Source organism: Gopherus evgoodei, chromosome 4, assembly GCF_007399415.2.
Source record: "Gopherus evgoodei ecotype Sinaloan lineage chromosome 4, rGopEvg1_v1.p, whole genome shotgun sequence".
Lineage (NCBI taxonomy): Eukaryota > Metazoa > Chordata > Testudines > Testudinidae > Gopherus > Gopherus evgoodei.
In genome coordinates, this window is record NC_044325.1 from 11,758,361 (window position 1) to 11,780,895 (window position 22,535).

The 22,535-nt window shown below is 43.8% G+C and overlaps 1 protein-coding gene across 1 annotated transcript in view; it reads left to right on the forward strand.

Moving 5' to 3' along the window:
• PELI2 (pellino E3 ubiquitin protein ligase family member 2) overlaps positions 1-22,535 on the forward strand; it is a 115,775-nt gene that overhangs the window by 41,082 nt on the left and 52,158 nt on the right. The gene's annotated exons all lie outside the window — the stretch shown is intronic.

Here is a 22,535-nt window from a genome sequence, read left to right on the forward strand (position 1 = left end):
CAGTGATAAATCTCCATTTTTGCTGTATGAAGCACAGAATAAGAGACTGTAACTACCTGTGTTGCCTACAAATATTTCCCTTCTCTTAGTAACCTGTAATATAATAATTAACACTAGGATGTAAAAAAACCAGTTTGACTGACACCTCTTCCGAAAGAGAGTTGCCATTTTATTATGCAGAAATTGTTCTTTCCAGGTCTCTAATCTCTTTTGATGTATTAATGGCTCTGGCATATGTGTGCATGTGCGTCCAGTGATGTGGGATTTTTTTCTTCAAGTCCATCATAGGTTATGCAGGGAAGCATGGGTAGCATGAGCCTCCTGATCAAACAAAATTGAGACTCCTTGGTGGAAAGTTTTTGTACTAGTTAGGAAGATATAATTTCTTGTATAATGTGGGTAAGATTATTTTTAAAGAGCCTTTTTTCTTGCACTATTTCTAATAATGGTTGAGAAATCCTCAAACATGGGCAAGGTACATCCCACAGTGAACTATGACTAGTTTTGTTCTTTGTAATGAATGGTAGACTATATAAATCTTATTTAAAGTGACAAATCTTAATGTCTGTGCTCCATGAATTTTGAACTGGACTTGTTTAATTCAGGAAAATGTCAATATGTAGACATTCAGCTGCCTATTACCCTTTGTTCAGAGGTCTCTGTGGCAATCGTGATGGATTTTGAATGTGTAATTTCTGTTTAAGCATTTTGAGAGAAAATATGGAAACTTCACCAACTTTCTTGAACAAATTGAGCTAAATGATAAAGTCAAGCAGTGAAGAAGTATATTATAGAACATACAAAGTACAAAAGTCTCCATCCTGAAAAAGAAACTGGGTAGGTGCATTGGTGATCATACAAGAAACCTATCTTGAAAAGACAACAGATTTAAAGGAGAGATGAAGGATGATCAGAACTCTTGCTAATCTAGAGGATGATCTGTGGCCACACAAAATAAACTTAGTGTTTAGGTGTGGTGGCTTTTTTTTTGGGGGGGGGGGGGGCGGGGGAAGAGGGTTAGATATAATGAGACTATGCTGGAAAATGCAGTTATTTGGTTTAAGATAGTTAAGAATTTTATTAACATCAAAATAATGAGGCACATAGGTGCCAACTTGCGCCGGTGGGTGCTCAGCTCCCCCCACCTCTTCTCTGAGCACGCTGTGTTCCCCTTCATCCCCCCTCCCTCCCAGCTCTTGCCATGCAAAACATCTGTTTTGCAGTGCAAGCGCTGAGAGCCATGGGGAAAAGCGGAGATGCAGCATGCTCACGGGAGGAGGTGGAGGTGAGCTGGGCGGGGTGCTGCCAGTGGGTGCAGAGCACCACCAGTTTTTCCCGTGGGTGCTCCAGCCTCAGAGCACCGATGCAGTCGGCGTCTATGATGAGGCATTAGAGGGGACTTAAAAGCTATTCTGATTTAAAGGTTGGAGAGGCAGAACAGGAAACAGTGTATGATGAGGAAATATGAAGAGAACATTGGTAGACCAAATTCCAGAAAACAGGACAAAACTTGCTAATGCGCTTAATGTGCACTACAAATACACCTGAGGGATGATTAATAGAAGTGGGGGGACTTAATGGGGACAGGTAAACTTGAATAGTGAACAATCAGTCTTACAGGGCTGAAGTGGACTTGACTTAAGAAAAAGAATCAACGCGGAAAAGGCTTCTAGCATGTGGAAGAACATGTTGAAGATGAACTGTCCAGTTATCGAAATATACTCAGAATGTTTAAAAAGTCTTAAGTGTTCATATTTGGTTTAGTCAGTAGATGAACAGAATTGAGATTTAAGAAGAAAAAACTGAGTGCCTTTTACCTGCCTTCTTGATTTTTAAGCCTTTAGAGTATACTTGAGTCACAACCTGTGTATCACAACTATGAGTATTAGAAAGAGAGAATCTCAGCTTTCATTTCTCTCTGTCATGGTTCAGGATGGACTGTACCTTTGACCTGCCTCTCTTCTCTTTCTTCTGCCCTGTTGGAGTCCTTTTACAAGTAGCAGCTTGTACAGGTCCAACACCTGCACTTCTGAGTGAAATCCCATGATTCAACCAACTTTGAACTGGATCTCCAGGTTACAGTACCCTGTTTACTAAGTTGTGGGTCACAACTGACCATACCAATTCAGGACAAGCTGCTGGGGAAAAAGGATAGACACACCCAAAACTGTGGTTATTCTTCTTTGAGAGATACCAAACCAGCAACAAAAGTAAACTTCCTTTTGACCACACTGGCTAACAAGAAGTCATAATTGCAGCCTCCTTAGGTATTCCAGTCCTGGATTCAACACCCAGACACTAGACTTAATGATGAGTGGTTATTTAAAACAAATTTCATCGAACAAAAGGTTGGTTCTGATTCCAAAGGAACAGCCACATACCCAGGTCAATATATAACTCCGATCTTACCCAATAATCACGCTATTGCCAATCCTTTAGTATCTAATATCTAAAGGTTTATTTATAAAAAGAAAGAAAGGTGAGAGTTAAAATTGGCTAAAGGAATCAAATACATACAGTAAATGCAAAGTTCTTGGATTAGGCTTGTAGCAGTGATGGAATAAACTGGTGGTTTTAGTCTCTGCTTCCAAATCATTGGAAAATCTTCAGTCCTTGCTTAGAATGTTCACATTAGTGTAAATTCGTTTTGCCTCTTTCCTGTTCAAACCTCTGGACTATGGAGATGTTTCCATGGCCTTTTATAGCTTCTGCCAAGTGGAAGGGAATCCATTGTTCTTACTGTGGAAAAATTACAGGGGACAAGTTGGTGTCTGGAGTCACATGGTCAAGTCACATGTCCATGCGTGCTTCGCTTAGCCATAGTAGAGCCATCACAGAAGTCCATTAAGTGTAGATAGGCATTTCCCATGGTCCATTGTAAGTTAAGTGTTCCTTGATGGGCCATTTAACTTGACTAGATCCCTAGATGTGCAGGCTAAATGCCTTGGGGGTGTTACCACAGGAGCAATATTTGAAATATAGGTACATAATTAATTTTCATAACTTCAAATACAAAAATGATTCATGTATACAAATAGCACAATCATTCAGCACATCATAATTCTTCCACAGACATCTTAAATGCCACACTTCGTACAAGATTTGTTGCAATTATATAACAGTGGTAACAAAAATAATCTACATGGTCATATTTCAATCAGATAGCGTTGCACCAACCATGTCTGCTTAGCAAGCCCAGCTGGATTTGGTGATTACCAGTGATTTCCCCTAGGAGGCTGCGATCAGTAGGAGAATCCAGTGAAACCAAACAGCTTCTTGAAAACCAAGTATTTGTTTATCTAGAGGAACATAGAAATTGGTGACAAGGATTAAAATAACAAAGTATGCTTTAAATATTTTGGGGTTGGAGGTTGCTCGCTTATGCCATGCACTCTCCCACAGCTGGAGATCTACCTTCTGCAGACCTTTCTTGGCTGCTTTTGTAACATTTTTTAAATGCTCTGTTTAAGATTTCATGCCTGAAGGCTCTGTCCCAAGCTAGGTGGTGGTTGTCCGCTATGTGGACAGATGAAACAACAGAACCTGTACTATCAGTTTAAGAAGTGCTTAAATATTTACAGCCATTAAGTCTGGTTCCTGCAGATATGCAAAACCACTTAGGACTGAGTTAACTCTTTGTAGCCCTGTGGCAGACAGCATGATCGTAATCAAATAGACAGAGGTACACATTAATTTTAAGAATATTATATAGATATCTCCCATGTTCTTCATGCCCACATAATCATGGGACACTAGGAGCTGGGGCTTTAAGAAAATACCAAAACTTGCTAATTCTTGCAGCTTTTATGGCAATCCTGCTCTTGTGAGATTGGGCTGAATTTAAGAAATGGATGCAGTCATCTAACCTTGTAGCTCTCAACTTCAGGGTGGCCTTCCATTCAGCAGAGAAGCACAATCTCCCTGAGAAGGCATGCAGCAATTCCAGCTGCATGTGATCACTGCTGTCACCCAGCCAGCAACACAAGTGTTGAAAAAAACAAAGGGTGTCCTTGTTCTCAGACCCCTTCCTTTCCATTTCCCACTTGCTGATTGGTCTCATGAGACTAACGGACAAGGTGGGTGTAGAATTGAGCCTCTAACAGAGGATCCAGCAAGGGTCAACTCTTGTTGCCTCATAAAGCTGAGATGAGTGTTTTCTAAGGATCCATTTTTTTTCTCAGTATGCTTTAAAATTCACAAGCATACAAGATTTTTCTTGAAACTTGCTGTGGATTCTCATGGCTTGTAGTAGGGTTAATGGGGCAAATTAGGGACAAGTTCTTACGTGCATATGTGCAGAGATGGAGGGTGTGACATTCCCCTGGTGTTATCTGACCAGTGATCTACTAGGTCACTCCAATCCTTGACTCTGGGAGCTAGCCCTACTCTCCTCTGCTGTGAGAACCCTCACTCCAGGGCTGTTCATGTACAGCCTCTAGCACAGAGATGAGCAAACTTTTTGGCCCAAGGGCCACATCTGGGTATGGAATTGTGTGGTGGGCCATGAATGCTCATGAAATTGGGGTTGGGATGGGGTGAAAGCTCTGGCTGGGCATGCAGGCTCTGGATGGGACCAGAAATGAGGAGTTCAGGATGCAGGAGGGGGCTCCGGGCAGGGACTGAGGGGTTGGAGAGCAGGAGGGAATCAGGGCTGGGAGAAGGGGTTGGGGCACAGGAGGGGGGTCAGGGGTGCAGGCTCCAGGTGGCACTTACCTCAAGCAGTGGCATGTCCCCCCTCCGGCTCCTATGCGGGTGTGCACGGCCAGCAGCTCTGTGCACTGCTCTGTCTGCAGGCACCGCCCCTGCAGCTCCCATTGGTTGCGGTTCTGGTCTATGGGAGCTGCAGAGGGTGGTGCCTGGGGTAGGGGCAGCATATGGAGCCCCCTGGCTGCTATTCTATGTAGGAGCTGGAGGGGGGGGACATGCTGCTGCTTCCAGGAGCTGTGCAGAGCCATAGCACGCGTGGAGTGAGGCAAGCCCCCGACTCTGCTTCCTGGCGGGAGTGCCAGAGCGGTGCAAGCCCTGGACCCTGTTCCCCAGTAGGAGCTTGAGGGCCAGATTAAAATGTTTGAAGGGCCAGATGTGGCTCCCAGGACGTAGTTTGCCCACCACTGCTCCAGCATGGAAGCTGCTCCCAGCTATGTGAGTGAGCACTTCTGGCCAGCTGCTGCTTGGATTATGCAAATGAATGACACTACCCAGTATCTCCGGTCCCAGACACAGCCCCAAGCATCTCTATCTTGCAGTGTCCAGTAATGCCCACTGAATGTTGCAAACCCAAGAGTTCGTCAATTTAACAAAGAAATTGATATCCAGGCTTGTTATCCCAAGGTGAGTCCTGACGCGCTTCAGACCAAACGCACTGCTCCAGGTAGAATAAACAAACATTTATTAACTACAAAAGATAGATTTTAAGTGGTTATAAGTCAAAGCACAAGAAGTCAGATTTGGTCAAATGAAATAAAAGCAAAACGCATTCTAAGCTGATCTTAACGCTTTCAATGCCCTTACCAACTTAGATGCTTCTCACCACAGACTGTCCCGGTTGCCCTTCAGCCAGGCTCCCCCCTTTGATCAGAGCTCAGTTGCTTGCTGGTGATGTCTGTAGATGAAGGTGGAAGAGAGGAAGAGCATGGCAAATGTCTCTCCCTTTATCATGTTCTTTCTTCCCTCTTGCTTCCCCCCCCCCTTCAGAGTCAGGTGAGCACTACCTCATTGTAGTCCCAAACTGACCAAGGGAAATGGGGTGACTCACTTCAGAGTCCAACAGATCCTTTGTTGCTGCCTAGGCCCGTGTCCTTTTGTTCCTGTGAGGCTGTGTTTGTCCCATACATGCCCTGATGAGGTGTGACCTGCCCCTCTGCTCCTGGAGAGTTTTGCCTGGACTTGTTTTAAGCATGAGGACACATTTTCAGCCTCCTAACTATATATGTGAAATTACAACCTATTACTGTAACAACAATGCTTAGTGCATCATGAGCCTTCTGAAGACACCCAACATGACACACTTTGCACTGGATACCACACAATCATATTATAAGGATGAACATGGGGGTGCAGGGTGTTCCCACCAAATTAGTGCCTCACAGAGGGTTAAAGGTCCTGTCAGTAAACTTTCTAATTCTTGCAGTGTGGCTCTCATTATTGCGTGTATACTATCACGATTGAAAAGTGATCACCCAGATGGATTTGAACTGGGCTTTTGTCCAGCACCTACTGACGCACTGGGCATACCCTGTTTTAAAATAGTAGGGGTTTTCTCTGGTTCTGTAGGCTGCTGACAGTGAAGTTCCACACCAGAGGGAGTGTGACTTGTGCATGTGCTGCAAGATTGGTGCTGTGTTGCAAGCAAGAGTGTATAGAGGCATGCTTGACGTTAGTCACTGGGTAGATCAGTGCAACCTATAGCCATTGAACCTGATCACCCACCCAAGGAGTGAGTTTAAATTTTGTCCTCAGAATGACTACTGTGCACACTACTACTCTCTGCTTGCTTTCTGCTTTTAATGGCAGGTCCTTTTTGAAAGTTTTGTAAATCTGTAGTCATTTGGTCAGATTTCTAAGATACAGTCCCCACAAAGTATGCTCCTTTTTAACGTTTTCAGATTTCTTAGAACTTTTGGTGCAAAGCTAGGACAAAACTGAGGCGGTGACCTCATAAAACTTAGTGGGACTGTCCTTGAGCTCAGCTATTCAGCAACTGTGGCTGCACTGCAGTGCTGGTAGCTGTCAGTGTGGCCACAGTCCAGTGCTTTCCCTACACAGCTGTACGAAGACAGCTGTAACTCCCAGCGCTGCAGACCTCCAAGTGTAGCCAAGGCCTAAGGCATCTAGTTAGCTAATAGAACAGCTCTCATCCATATTACATTTTATATGCACTACAATACAGCGCTGGGAGTTACAGAAACTCAGAGCGAATAAAGAGCAGAGAAACCCTTTTTGTTCGTGATAACTTATAACTTGACACTAAAATTTTGTTCTGCTCGAGCTCTTCAGCATCACTATTTGCATTTTTTCATTTGTGAGAGACTAATGGAAATTTTCACTGCACGGAATATAATGAGCAACCACCTTCTTTCTCTTCATTTCCTGGGATAGAGATGTGTATTCCTGCTTTGTTTGCCCACCCATAGGGATGTTATGAACTGTTGCTCTCCTTTCATGTGAGGGGAAGATGCATTTTACTCTTGCTCTTTCTGCTAGTAATTTAAATCAAACCCCTTTTTGTTGAAACACTCGTTTCTGGCCACTCTGCATATAGGAGAGGTGGTTCATTTCGCTAATACCAGAGCTAAAGGTAACTGTTAGGCCTAATGGAGCCTGGGCTCTGCATAGACTGACTCATGGTCTTGTAAGCCCAGTTTGGCAAAGCACTTAAATATGTGCGTAAGTCACAAAGTTAAATGCATGTGTTGCTGAATCAGGGCCTGGGGCTGAGAAGCCACTGGGCAATTTACTACTACGCTTTGGCATTTTACAGGGCTCAGGGTATGATTTGAGAGAGACGTTTCTTACAGGGGCTTATTCTTCCTGCACTATCAAGTGCGTAAAGCACAAGTCAAATGGCATCAGTCACTTCTGTGCTGGGGTCACTTTTCCAGGTCTTTTTATATTCAGATGTAGTAATGCTGTTCCGAACACTATTGTGCTACAAATGGATGAGCTGACAATATTGCATGATGATCCAAGAAAAGTTTCCAATTATGCTGACTCTTTGTTGGTTGTTTCAGGCTCTTCTATAAGGCCCTGCGTGGATATAAAATTTGTATCTGCGGATATAAATACGTATCCATGGAGCTGTAGTGCTCTACTGGGAACCGCAGGAGCAAAAGCAGCAGCCTGGCAGGCTGCCATTCCCAGGAGCCAGTGCTGTGTGCCAGCAGCTCCTCTGGTGTGGCTATACTGACCCCACACTGCCCACTGCACTACTGTGACCAGGGACTGGGGAGAGTGGTACAGGCATGCTGGAGGCACCGCTGGCATAGGGCACTGGCTCCTGGAGGTGGCAGCCTGCCAGGCTGCTGCTTTGACCGCTGTGGTTCCCGGTAGAGCTGTGCAGCTCTGGATACCGGCATCCGTGGGTATAAGTTTTGTATCCGTGCAGGACTCTACTCTAGCATAGAAATCAGCTGCTTGTGATTTTCGGTGCTCCTTAAAAATGCTGGATTGGCAGCTACTGAGCCGAAATTTCTCTGGCCTGTTGTGTGGCTTGTAAAAAAGCTGTGCATGCTTTCTTTACATTGCTCTAATAGTGAACCTCAAGCATGGTTTGTGGGGACTGTTTCTCTTTCTTGCTCAACAGATTTTGTATAAATAACTTTGTAAGCAAAAATATATTCTTAAGTAATACTTAAAATCTAACTGTAAAGGGGCATCTTTTATGCACACAAAGTATTTTCAGGTGTTTAATCTAGGGATCTACATGGTACATCATGTGACAATGAGCTGTTTACCGCAGTCTAATAACAGTTTTACCTGCATGTAGCACAGAACTCCCACACATGCTGCTTTGGCAGACTTACACCAACACATTTTGGCTCACGCATTCTCATGTGCACAAATGTCCGCTTTGAGTCTTCAGTCATTACGATTGTTCTCATACTTGGTACGGTTGATGCTGCTTGTAACCTTTTTTCCCTACTCTGAATGAAAGAAGGGTACCCTAGAATTTGGGCCTGGAGTGCCCTTACGCCACAGAATCTTCTAAGGAGGAGTTTGCACATGATGGGGAATGAAAACATGTGGCCAGCAGCTATATTATTTCCACTTCCAAACACTCAAGAACCATGAGTCAGGTCTATGTCCGTGTGTGTGTGTGTGTGTGTGTGTGTGTGTGTGTCCCGCCCCACATATTTGCCTGACTCAAAGAGCTGGGACTTGGAGAAAAACACTACATTATATAAGACCTGAAGATAAAATTAAAGGATTGGCAGAATTAGTGCTCATCTTCTGGGCCATTCTTGAAGCATGCACATGAGTTCTGTGTGGGAGCCAGGCAGTTACTGCACAACCCAATCACTTGCAAAGTAGTTTAATTTAAGCCAAAAGTATACTGTGAATTAATGGGAAGGAGCTACTCCTAACAATAAGTATGGCAGGCCCATTCTTTACAGACCAAATTTTGTGTTTTGACATTGCACTAGCAAATAGCTGAGTGTTCTGTCAAAATTTGGGCATTAATGTTTGCCTTGTAGAAAAAGGCAAATTACTTTGAACTTTTTTATGTTAAAATTTTGGGAGAAGAAAAGAGAAATAGTAAATACCTCCTTACAGGTATATGATCTGGTTTTCTAGGCACTTCAGTTTCATTTTTACTGGTTTGTGGTGAGTGGAGAAGAGAACATTCTCCTTCTCTTCCAGACTACTTTTTCAAGCTGTGTGCGAATGGTCTTTCTGATTGCTTGTTCAGTTACCCGCAGTCAGTCTCTCTGCCTCTTGCCATCAGAACAGCAGCGTGTACCATTACTGACTAGGTTCCTACAGTCCTAATCAAGTTTCATGCTGGTACCAGAAAAGTACAAAGTGCAGACGCATAGATATAATTGCTGTTTTTGTGAGACCCTTTCTGTTCAATGACTAGGGAAACCGCACAAATGTGGGATTCCCCTGTTGACTTGCACAGTTCAAAACCATTGTGTCTGTGTAGATCAAGAGGAGAGATTGTTAGCAGGCAGTTTCCTCTACGTATGTGGTGTGAGTGAACAAAATGGAAAATATTGTTCATAGGGGTAGAAAGGCAAAACTAAAGTGCCTTTAAAAAGAATACCCTTCCAAATGCTTTTTTAGATCCAGGCTGTTTGGCTAGAATTGTGCGCCATCAGCACTTTCATAGTCTTATGAAGCTACCCAGGCAGGCTTTAACTCCTGCCCAATTAATGATAGACATCCCCCACAGTCACATGCATACTCATTGGGAATTGGATGTAAAGCTATGCAATAACTGATCTTTCAAATAGGGAACCAGGTTGCGATTTCTTATGTTTTGTCATTATACCTATAGTTAGTGCTCGTCATCTGTTTGTCCCTTTTGTATTGCTGAATCCATAAAGGATGGATCTTCATAAAGTTTGAACATTTATCTACTCTAGTTTAGTTGAATTTTTAGGCTGTCATGTAATCTCTTTGGCTACCCTCCTTTCTAGGATTAGCTAGAAGTCCTCTGGCTCATTTTGTTAGAAATGTAGAGGTAGAGAGCGTTTCAGGGAAGGGAACATACCACAATCCAATTGGAGGATTATGAGGAGATGAAAGAAGCTGTTTTGGGATTCCCTCTCCAATCTGTTCTTTCTGATGGGGATAGTTTCTCTTAACTAAATCTCTTTGGATCATTTTGAGACGGAGGTGAAAGCTTCAGTGATTATATACGGTGCTGTTCTATCCTGAATGTGGTTTTTGGGTGTGGCTTTAACAGTGGCAAATAAACTGAACTGTCTCAACTTCTGCATATTGTAACATTTTGAATGCCTCTATTAGCAACTTGTGCCATGCATGCACACATGGCTAAAGTTGAATTATGGAAAGGAGTGGGGCTTAATCATTTGCAGGTCACACACAAAAAATCCTTGTTGTTAAATGTATCCTGCCTATATTGCAGCTTGTCTCCTAGGTCTGTCTGTTTAGTATTGAATGTAGGGCTGGAAGGGACCTTAAGAGGTCATTTAATCCTCCCACCCTGTGCTGAGATAGGGCAAAGTATATCTCGATCATCTCTTAAAAGTGTTTTGTCTAACCTGTTAAAAATCTCCAGTGAGGGGGTTCCACAACCTCCCTTGGAAGCCTAGTCCAGAGTTTAACTACCCTTAAAGTTAGAAAGCTTTTCCTAACATCTACGTAAATCTCCCTTGCTGCAGATTTAACCCATTACTTCTTGTCCTTCCATCAGTGAGCATGGAGAAAATTGATCACGGTCCTCTTTATAATAGCCCTTGTTATCAGGTTTCTCCTCAGTCATCTTTTCTCAAGATTAAACATGCCTAGTTTTTGTAATTTTTTTTTCCTCCTAGTTCAGGTTTTCCAAATCTGTTACCATCTTCATGGCTGTCCTCTGGATTCCCTCCAGTTCGACCATATCTGCCTTAACACATGGCGTTAAGAACTGGCCACAGTACTCCAGCTGAGGCCTCACCAGCACTGAGTAGTGGATGGTATCTCCCCTGTCTTACATATGATGTTCCTGTTAATACTCCCCAGAATATTAGCCATTTTTTGCAACTGTATCACATTGAGTCATTCAGTTTATGATCCACTATAATCCCTAGACCTTTTTCAGCAGTACTACTGCCTACCCAGTTATTCCCCATTTTGTAGTTTTGTATTGGATTTTTTCCTTCTGAAGTGTCATGCTTGTATTTGTCTTTATTGAATTTCATCTTGTTCAGTTCTGACCAATTGTCCAATTTGTCAAGGTCATTTTGAATTCTAATCCTATTCTCCAAAATGTTTGCAACCCCTTCCAGCTCAGTGGCCTCTGCAATTTGTATGCATAGTATTCACTCCATTATCCAAGTCATTAATGAAAATATTGAATCGTACTGGACCAAGGGCAGGACCCCTCTGGGACCCTGCGAGATATGCCTGTGATACCAGGGATACCAAGGTCACAAGTCACCTCCTCACTACCTCCCTTAGCGTAAGGAACCCTTGTCGGTTGCCCGCTGTGGGTCAGCTCCCTAAAACTACTTGCCTGCGGCAATACAGGCATGACTTCCAGGCCTCCATGAGCCTTGCTTTCTCGTATGGTTAGTAAAAGGCACACATCAGCCCACGGTCTTGGAACATTCCTTGCAGTGTCCAGCCCTTATCCACTGAACATTCACAAAATTACCAGGTCTGCCGTTCCTAAAGGAGCAGCAGATACCAGCTTGGAAGTTTCAACTTAGCATCACCACTTTGCTTAACACCACAGCACTTAAATATATTTATAGTGATACAAAAGAATAAGTTTATTATTAAGGAACAGAGATTCAAATGATTAGTGAGTAAGAATATTAGAAACAAATGGTTAGATACAAAATAAAATCATAACCACTTTCTGGAACCTAAACTTAACTAATAAGTTATCCTCTTCCTAAAGAAACTTATCTCACCCAAAGTTCTCTCTACCATTTTCAGCCAAGCCTGGCTGAGACCCCTCTTTCAAGAAGAAAATTGGCTGTTGGTTTGCTGCGTAAGGGAAGGATGACCAGGTGTCCTCTCTGTTCCCCAAATGTACTAGACCAAACCTCTGTGCACCTTGAGATAGAGTTCCCCTCCCCAGCTGTTTGCTGCTGCTTGTTACTTTTCTCTCTGAAGTTTTCACAGTTGTTCATTAGCATTTGGTTCAGAGGAGACCCGCTGTGAACTGTACAACACCTAGGCCTTGGCTACACTTGTGAGTTACAGCGCAATAAAGCAGCCCCGGGCTCCCTGTCCACACTGGCAAAGCACATGTAGCTGCAGAGTCGGAGCGCTCTAGCACTGCTGGTACTCCACCTTGGTGAGAGGAATAATGTTTGCTGCTCTCCCGCTGGAGCTCCACGGCGCCAGTTTGAACAAGGTGTTGCATTATTGTGCTGTGATCGACCTCCGGAAATGTCCAATAATCCCCTTTAAGTCAAGTGGCCACTCTTGTCATTGTTGCAAAATTGGCCTGCAGGAATGTGGAAAAGCCCTTTCAAAGCTCTGTTTCGGAAAAGCCGGCTGCTTATCAGCTCCAAGAAGAAGCAAACATTTACTGTTTGCTTTGAGTGAGTATGAGAGAGGGGGCAGGGGGTGGGGCGGAGGAAGAGTGTCTGAACTTACAAGGACAGCATGCTGACACACTCTTAACCCCCTAAAACTGCACTCTCTCTCCCCCCACATACACATAACATACTCACCCACCCCACCCCATTTTAAAAGGATGTTGCAGTCACTTGCATGCTGGGATAGCTGTCCATAATGCACCGCTCCCAATGCCACTGCAAGTGCCGCAAATGTGGCCACGCCAATGTGCTTGAAGCTGTCAGTGTGGACAGACCCCAGCACTTTCCTTACTGCGCTCTACAAAGGTGGGTTTTACTTACAGTGCTCTACATCTGCAAGTGTAGCCATGCTCTAAATTTAAATGTAAATAGCCAGAAGACATTTCTTGTCTGACTGAAAACCTGTTTATCTTGAGTGGTTGCAGCCGTTGTGCGCATGCTCTGCACCCCAAAGCTGGAGAACTTTGCTTAGCAGTACTTGTCAGGGTGTTACTTGAACTTCAGGCCCCTCTGACTGGCTATTAAAGAGCAGTGCCACCCGACCCTATCCCCCACAGTTCCTTCTCACTAACTGCAGCTGGAGTCAGAGAATTCTGTGTGGTATTTTTGCCTCACGCTGTTTTACGGCTGCTAACTTTAATTGCTTAAAACCGGACCCCATTGCCCCGTCTCTTTTTCCAGATCCCACCCCCCATTGCTCCTCTCCCATGACTCACCTATCACCTGCAGAACGGGGCTCTAAGGAGCTGATGTGGAGCCTGCCCGCCTGCCCAACTGGGGCACGGTGGGGCAGGGCATATTGGTCTTTGGAGCGAGGTGCGGAGACCATTTGGGCTCGGCAGGGTCAGTCCCCAGAGCAAGAGAGCCTAAAAGATTAGATTTAACAGTAAGGAAAAATATTCAACTTTGTCTTTGCGAGGTATGTGCTAATGAGCAAGTACTATTATCAGATGACCTGTAAATTGGGAAACTATGTGCAAATTTATGGATAAATTTCCAGAATCTTCCATGGAAGAGTTTAACACTTTAATTGTGGCAGGTCATCTTGTGGCAAAGACATCACTACAGTCAACGTTGTACATGCAGATGCTTCGTCCAGAATTTTGACCTCAGCTGTAACAATGAGAACAGCTTTGTGGTTACAGAACTCTATTATAATTCCTGAAGTCCAACAAAGCATAGAGGACTTACCTTTGATGGTGATTTTGTTTTGTTTTTGTTTTCTGAATAAAACGAGATATTACATTCTTTGAAGGACTCTCACGCTATTTTATGTTCATTGTGGGTTTTGTACTTCAGTGATTAGAGTTATTATTATGGAAGTCTGCAATAGCAGCAAGCAATACTCCTCACTGTGGTATTTCCAGCATTCGACTTATCCTGCTAGGCAGAAAGATTTCTACAGGGAGGGATACACATCACAGAGAAGAAGGCCTTCCGGTTCAATTTCATTCAGCCAGCCATCCTCCATCAGCTTTGGGCAAGCAACCGATTTAACTCTGTTGTTGAGAGCAACATTCCAATAATTTCCCAACAATAATCCCTTCCATTGGGGACAGGTTCTCTCACTTCTACAGTGCTTGGGAGTCGATAACCATGGACAAATTGGTCCTAAGCACAGTAGGATCAGGTTACATTGTCAATTTTTCAGGGACCGCCCTCGTGAGTCCTGCTCTTAGAGCAGATCCAGACTGCATGCTTATGGAACCATAGAGGAGGTTTCTCCTTCAACATCCGGGAGAGGGATTCTTCTCATGGTACTTCCTGATCCCACAGTCCAAGGGAAGTTGAGGACCTATTTCCATCCCCACAGTCTCAATAAATATATCAAATACATGAGATTCCTCATGGTAACCCTACCTATGATTTGCTTTGGATCACGGTGACTGGTTTGCTGCTCTCGATCTTCAGGATGTCTATTTCAGTGGTGGTTTTCCCAAGACACAGAAAGTTTGAGGATTGTAGTGGCAGTTCAGAATTATCAGCGCAGTGCTCCCCTTGGCCTGTTCTCAGATTTTTTCTTTCCTTTTTTTTTTAAACTTGCATCAAGAAGATATTCCCACAACTGCGCATTTACTAAGTTCTCAGAATCAGTTGGCTGATCACCTCAGCAGGAATTTCTCCCAGAATCATGGGTGGCCTATGAAGAGCAGCGTTCTGAGTTCATTCCAGAGAATGGGGTATTCTGATGATCAACCTCTTTGCAAGAAAGGACTCTTGAGGTGGGTCTCATCCAGGCTCTTTAACCGATGCCGCCTTCTTTTGATCTGGGGATCAATGCATGTACGCCTTTCCCCCGATCCCTCATTTGTCAGGTTATTCTTGTGATTTAAGTTGGATCATGCCAAACTATACTCATTACGCCATCTTGGCCAAGACAGTGTTGGTTTTCTGATCTTCTCAGTCTGTCTGTTTGACTTACCCAGTCTTTTCCCTAAGCTATGGATTCAACATCACCATCAAATTTGGAATCCAACTTTGAGCAGCCTGTACCTCCGTGCATGGCTAGATGAGAAGGAAAGAACAATGTTCAGGACAAGTTCGAGTTATGCTTCATAGCAGAAAACCCCTCTACTAGGCTTCTTATTTGACCAAGTGGAAGCATTTTTCAGTTTGGTCTGTAGGTTGGGAAATTCAGCTGAGAAATTCTGGACAACTAAGTTTCTCAGGTCTCTCAGCTCTTTGAGGGTCCATTTAGTGGCAATCTTGCAACCATCTTCTGACCTAAGGGAAGTCACTAACTCCACAGTAGTCAGATTTCTAAAAGGTGGTGGTGTCCATCTGTTTCCACCTGGAAAGAAATAGTTCTATTGTGGTACTTAACATTGTACAGGTTGCCCTCATGGGGCTCTGTTTGAGCCCCTAAGTAACTTGCTCTCTGTCTCTCCTTATCAAAGGCAAAAGTAGTCGTTTCACAGTTTCACCTTAATCAAACAATATACTCATCTGTATTCTTTCCTAAGCCACGCTCAAGTGCAGATGAACAGCATCTTCCTATGTTCAATGTGAGACGATACTTGCTGTTCTCTCTAGAAATAATTTTGTTCATTATGTTGCCTTTTTGTCTCCTGTGCAGATAGGAGGAAAGGTCGGGTGGTCTCTGCACATCCAATTTTCCAGAGGGATTGCTTATTGAATTATGACAGTATGTGGGGTAGTGCAGACTGCATCTCCACAGAGGCTGGTGGCTTGCACGATGAGGGCCTAAAAGTGGCTTCTGTCGTATTTCCTGGTGATTGTTTCTGTATTGGACACTTGCTGTGCTGCTCCCTGGTCTTCAGTGCATACTTTCACCAAATGCTATTCTATTGCAGCTGCATCCAGATCAGATGCAAACTTTGGAAAAGCAGTCCTGAAATCATTCCTTTAAATAGACTCTGAGCCCACCTCTTTCCATTTCCACTTGAGTCACCTGAGTAGAGTGCCTGTCTGTAAGCACTCAAAGAAAAATTGGAAACTTACCTGTACTGTAACTCTTGTTCAAGATTTGGGTGTAGATATTTATTTCATGAGCCACCCTCCATCCCCTCTGCATTGGGAGTCTCCAGTTCTGACTTTTGGTGCGAAGGAGCTGAGTGGGATCAGGTAATAGTTTCCCTTAAATAGTCGTGGAAGGACCTGAGGGCTCGAGTGCTGCCCCGAGAGGTACTGCTAAGCATGTTCTCTAGTTTTTGTGCACTGGGCATGCACACAATTGAGTGGAATACATATCTGCAGCTGCATCTTGAATAGTTATAGTACAAATACACACGTTTTTCATTTTTGCTGATGGCCAGTCCCTAGACACAGACCATGGGAACATAATTTTCGGTGAATACACATACCTCCCTACATAATCTCCATATATGTGTTTTGCGATTGATATTGATGACCAATGTGACACTGGATTTTGAGATTTCACATGACATTCTTTGATGAACTAGAATGTACATATCAGACCCAAGAGATCCCTGTAACCTCTCTGAATCCCATTCTCAATTGATATTAAGAGGTTTTTGTGTCCTAGTGTCCTCCTGGTTTGACTGCATGAGTCTTTGAGTATGGTTTTTTATTCAGTTATGCACTCACCTTATAGTAATTTCATCTAGACCACATTTCCCTAATTTGCATATCAGAATGTTGTGTGGGACTGTCAAAAACCTTACTAAAGGCTATATCACCTCTTCACTAGGCCAGTAACTTTGTCAAAATAAGAAATTTCCCTCCGTCACCTCATGATCATGAAGATTGTTTAACAGAATATGTGGCCCCGCCGTAAAAGCTGTGACAATGACTTCATAATGACCTCAAAATGGATTTCTGAAATCTGAGGAAAGTTTACTGTTGTAGCAACAGAGTGAAGAAACATTGCCACAATCGGTTTCCTCTTCAGCTGGTGGTTAGTTAGTTAATCTCTGCCTTTGGCCATATCCCGCTCCTTGACCTATCCCATAGGCACAGGAAGTCTGAGATGCAATGGAGCTGTTGTCACATAATCCAGTGTAATGGAACCACCCCTTATATGCACGCAAGAGCAGTGCTAGATAAAGTAATGAGGCTAGTGTTCCCTCCCGACTTCCCCAAAGGTTGCCAAAGAAGCTCTTGTTGGAAGTTTCAGCTTCAGTGTTTGGTCTAGATGTTGGCTAGTGCTGTAGAATTCACTTGCCATCAGATGGTGCTGTATCTTCACTCATTTGCCTTGTTCCCATTGGACTTCTTGGGTGCTGTGAACAGGATTCTTATGAGTACTCATCTATTCTGAAGCCTTTGTCTTACTAGTCAAATTTGTATCTCAAATCTTCAAAGTTTTGTGCTGAGGCAGGGGCTTTTGGCTTTTCAGGTTGGGTCCATTAGATAGCAGGGTTGCCTCCACATGGCATCACCTCTTACTAAGCTAGTGGTTGTTTAAGAGGCACAGTGATTCAATACATTACTCTTCTGCCCAGAGGCGATGTGTGTGTGTGTGTGGGGGGGGAGATGTAGGATCACTTGCCCCCACAAATTTGCTGCTTGGCTTTGACTGAGCATTGTTGTGGAAAATTGACCACACGGTAGATTTTGGATCAGACAGCCTGAGGCTCCTTTATTTTGATACAAGCATATATGCAGAGAGTGACAGCATGACCCCATGCAAGAGGTAAGCTTGCTCTGCTTACCACAAATTTTACCATGATTATAAAGGTTAAAACTGCAAAACGTAGCACGCTGGTTACACATGTTAATTGCCTTATTTGGAATATAATGCTGATCAAAAGCAAGCTGACCAATCAATTTTCCCATATTCGGTTTTTCCTGTTGTTATTGTCTTTGCCAGTCAAGTCTGTGGTTTGACTGTTCTAACAACCCCTTCCTTGCAGTCAGGTTATGCAAAAGCAGCTGTTGCAAGTTGGCATGGATGGGGACCCTCTGTCTTATCACCCAGTTCCCTTTCCCATATTCATTTCCCCTTCTTTTGGCCTTGTTCTTATCTTTCAGTCCCTGCATGCCCTTTGTACAGACAAACAAAATAAGGAGAAGTTCTAAGTTTTGCTTTTAGCTAAAACGCTTTGCTCTTAGCTAAAGGCTTGAGGCCTACAGGGAAAAAGGCCTCCGGCCCAAAACAACAGGAGGGCCGACTTTTCCCTGTCAGCATGCTCAGTAACACTGCTGAATCAACTGCCCTCACCCACTATCAGCAAGCCCAGGGAGTCTCTCCTTTTCCCTTGCAACTAAAAAGGAATGGCTAAGTAGAAGAGGAGAACATGAGTGTTGTCCATTTGAAGGAGACTCCTTCCTTTACAAGCCTGTGGAACTCACTGAACAGTGCATCTCTTAAAGAGCTTAATTCTGCAGTCTTTTCTAACAGACCATATGATTAATGAGGAACCCACTCATATGTATAAAAGTACTTAAGTACTTGCTAAGCATGTAGATGTTGAGCCATTTGTTCATGTCTTTACCAGACTTGATTCTGTCCATACTAATCACACTCTTGTGACAATCTTCTATTCAGGTTTCAGGAAGAATAAGTATCTTTCCCTCTACACTCAGATCAAATATGGTTTATAGAAGGTGAATAGTCTTAGGCAAATTCTGTTTACAGATAACTGACTTCCCACTTTTCTGTTACTGAAACTTGGCAATGAAGGTGTAGTCAGCACTGTGGTTAGCATTACGAGATATGTCTTGTATAGAAAGTAGAATGCTGTGCTTCTTGCAAATTAATTCACTCTTTGGTTGGCCTCTGCATATTTCCACTCTTGGAATGCACCACTGCTACAGTTTGAACCAGTGGAACGTTTTAGTAGCAGTTTCTTCTGAAGTTTTCTTGTGCCTTCAGCAACAACAAATCAGGCAGTAATCATTCTGTAAAATCAGGTAACTTATTGCGGTTATCAAAAGTACTGAAGTACTTTGCACTGTACAAATGATTAGAATCTCCTCACCTTGCTTCTCCCCCTCCCTCAAATTATAGCATCATTTTATAAGTCAATATCATAGACCTCCAGAGTTACATATTAATGCTGTAGGCCATTTGAAAGATAAAAATCCAGCTACTTTTAGGTATAGTAGCTCTTGAGATAGCAGTAGTGAAATCTGGTTGCAATTGTAGTAAGTATAGAGCAGTGGTTTTCAAGCTTCTTTTCTGGTGACCCAGTTGAAGAAAATTGTTGGTGCCCATGACTCAACAGAGCTGGGGATGACGGGTTTGGGATGTGGGAGGGGCTCAGGGCTGAGGCAGAGGGTTCGGGGGTGAGGGTTGCAGGGTGGGGCTGGGAATGAGGGGTTCAGGGTGTGTGGGGGGCTCTGGGCTGGGGCAGGGGGTTGGGGTGCAGGAGGGGATCAGGGCTCTGGGCTGGAGGTGCAGGCTCTGGGGTGGGGCCAGGGATAAGGGTTTTGGGGTGCTCTGGGTTGAGGGGGGCTCAGGGCTGGGCAGGGGATTGGGGCACAGGCTTTCCTTGGGTGGCTCCTGGTCAGCGGTGCAGCGGGGGTGCTAAGGCAGGCTTCCTTCCTGTCCTGGCACTGTGGACCACACTGTGCCCTGAAGGCGGCCAGCAGCCAGTCTGGCTCCTAGGCGGAGGTGCGGAAGCAGCTCTTGCTGCCTCCCCCACTCCTCCATTCCTAGGAGCCGGACCTGCTGCTGGCCGCTTCTGGGGCACAGCGCAGTGTCAGCACAGGTAGGAACTAGACTTCCTTAATCAGACAGCACCGCCGACAGGACTTCTAACAGTACTGGATCTTGACCCACAGTTTGAAAACCAGTGGTATAGAAGGCAGAGAGGCAATACAGTAATCAGAATCTTGTGCTTTGGAGGGCTCATATGTTGGAACACAACAGCCATTTATTAGGGTGAGATAACTACACCGTTAAACACGTAGAGACTTAACATGTTCATAGTTCCAGTTTTTTGTTAAAAATCTGCTGAGTGAAATACATGAATTTTAAATTTTAAGGGTTGGAACAAAACCCTGAAAGTGAGAATTAGTGGATTTTCCTAATCTTCACTATTTGTAGAAAGGAAATGTCTAAAAACGTTAAGGAATCCTAAATGTAGTGACCTTGCTGGTTAAAGCCATATTGTGTGACTAGAATTAAAGGGAGATGGTCAACTTAAAAGTTTTTTTATATTTTCTTAACTGGCGGTTTTAAAAATTGAATGTCCAGTAGAGCTCTTTAAGTATTATAGTCTGAATTTTGCTGAAGCATTTTCTGGGAGGAATGGAGGGGCAAGGATTTTTCTGCTCACCTGTTGATAGCTATAGGGACGTTTTCTGCAAGGGAGAAACTGCCTATACAGGTCAACAGTGAAATGACTATATTTGATAGCACTTTGAATAGAAAGTAAACAAATTGAAGTAATATTTTCCTGACAGTTTATACAAATACCCCTTTGTAGTATCTAGAAAGTGGTGACAAAGAACAGCAGCTGCAGTAGTTGCAAGGTATAGCTTGTCTCAAGTTGGGAATATTAAAATGGTGTTTTGGAGCCCCCATCCTGCAATGAAAGCTGTGGTGGACCCCTGGAAGATACGTTATAACCTCCAGAAATGTGCTGGAGCTCCAGTGGCACAATGAGATCTGTACAGGTAGACAGACTTAACGATCTGCCTGCATGGATCTTGTTGCAGGATCAGGCCTTAGAACTGTAGAGTCAACTTAAAAAAAAAAAGGAAAGGGGGAGGGCTATTCAGGCAAACTAATGTCTGTGGTGGTAATGTTAACCATGGGTAGCTGAGTAAATGTTTATGAATACTTCATTAAAAGGATACCTTTAAAAAGTGACTCTTATGGCCCCCTATGACTTTAGGTGTTAATTGTACCATGAATTAAGTTACTGTAACAAAGATCAGAGAAAATAGCTGTATATGGTCAGTTTCCATAGGCGGTGGGTATAATAGGCCCTAACCCTTCCCTGAGGCACTCACCTCTCGCTGCTACCTGGCTGAGTCCCTCCTCTTCTCCACTCCACCCTCCCACTCTGGAGGTCCCTGCTGCTTGCCACGTCCCTCCTCTCCACCTTGCTCCTACGAAGCCCCCCCACCTGCCATGTTCCTCCTCTTCTCCAGCCTCTCTCCCTTATGAGGCACTCACTGCGGGAGAGGAAGTGGAGGAGAGGAGAGAAGTGGAGAGCAAGCAGCAGGGGCCTCACTGGGGAGGGGGAGTGGAGGAGAGACATAGAGAGCATGGATGGTGGGAGACGGGAGGTGGGGAGGAGAGAAGGAATGAGACAAGTGGAAGTAGGGCTGAAGCGGAGCAGGGATGGAGTGTGGGGGGGGCCATGGATGGAAGATGGGTGCGCATGTCACTTTCCCTCTATTTTCCCCCACTGAATACTCAGTGGTAAGTCCCTCCCTCTCCTTTTGTTTGTGAGTCTTCTACATAGCAAGAGGAGAGAGACATTAAATAGGACAGTGGCATGGAAATTGGCAAGGGGGTTGAGGAGGCAAGTTTTTAATAATTGACTGGATTTCATGGTGTGTGTCTCTTCTGTGAGATAAATTAAGAACTCTCTTAAAAAGTCTCTGCTACAGTCTGCTTATTACAGTCCATGGTATGTTCATCAGTACTATAGAAAATCTGCCCCTCCCTGTCCTGTTCCTCAGGGTACCGTATTGTTTGGTTTTGTTTAAAAAGACATTTGCAAGCTCTTGCCTCCTTTGCATGCCTGAACCCACCTAGAGATCTTCCAGCACTGGAGGTCAGAGTAATAAGGAAGTATCTTGGTGGTCCAGATGGGAGATGGACAGGCACAAAGCTGACCCAACCTCAGGCATGGACATTTTCCCCTATTTTGTTCCAAATGAAAAATTTTGGCCTCAGAAGGCTAAATTTTTGAACAGTCAGTACTTTACAAGCAAGTATTCTGAAGGAACATTTTGTTCTCGGGGCTTTATCATAAAAAGCAAATGTAATGTTTCTTGAGTAGTTATAAATAAAACTGCAAGTTAGAGAAATTCTAACAATTGTGTGCTCTGGTGTTATCAGGGAAGTCCAATTATAATAATTGGTTACTGTGATCTTGTTTAAAATTTCTTTGGCTTTCGAGTTTTAGTACCATATCATTTTGTATTGAGATGAATGCCCTGTTGTACTTACTACCATACATACATAGACAGTCCTTGCCTAAAAGAGCTTAATATCTGTCTAGATAAGACTGCCAAATGGTGAGGAAAAGGAAGAAGTCATATCTTGATTGGCACAGAGGGATTCAGTGAATTGTCTCGGATTACTCAGGCCATGCCTACACTACAAAGTTAAGTTGACTTTTTATGTAAGTTGACATGGAGCCTCTGATTTAAGTCGATTTGCGTCTCCACAGTACACTCCATTGTGTCTGTGGAGTGCATCCTCAC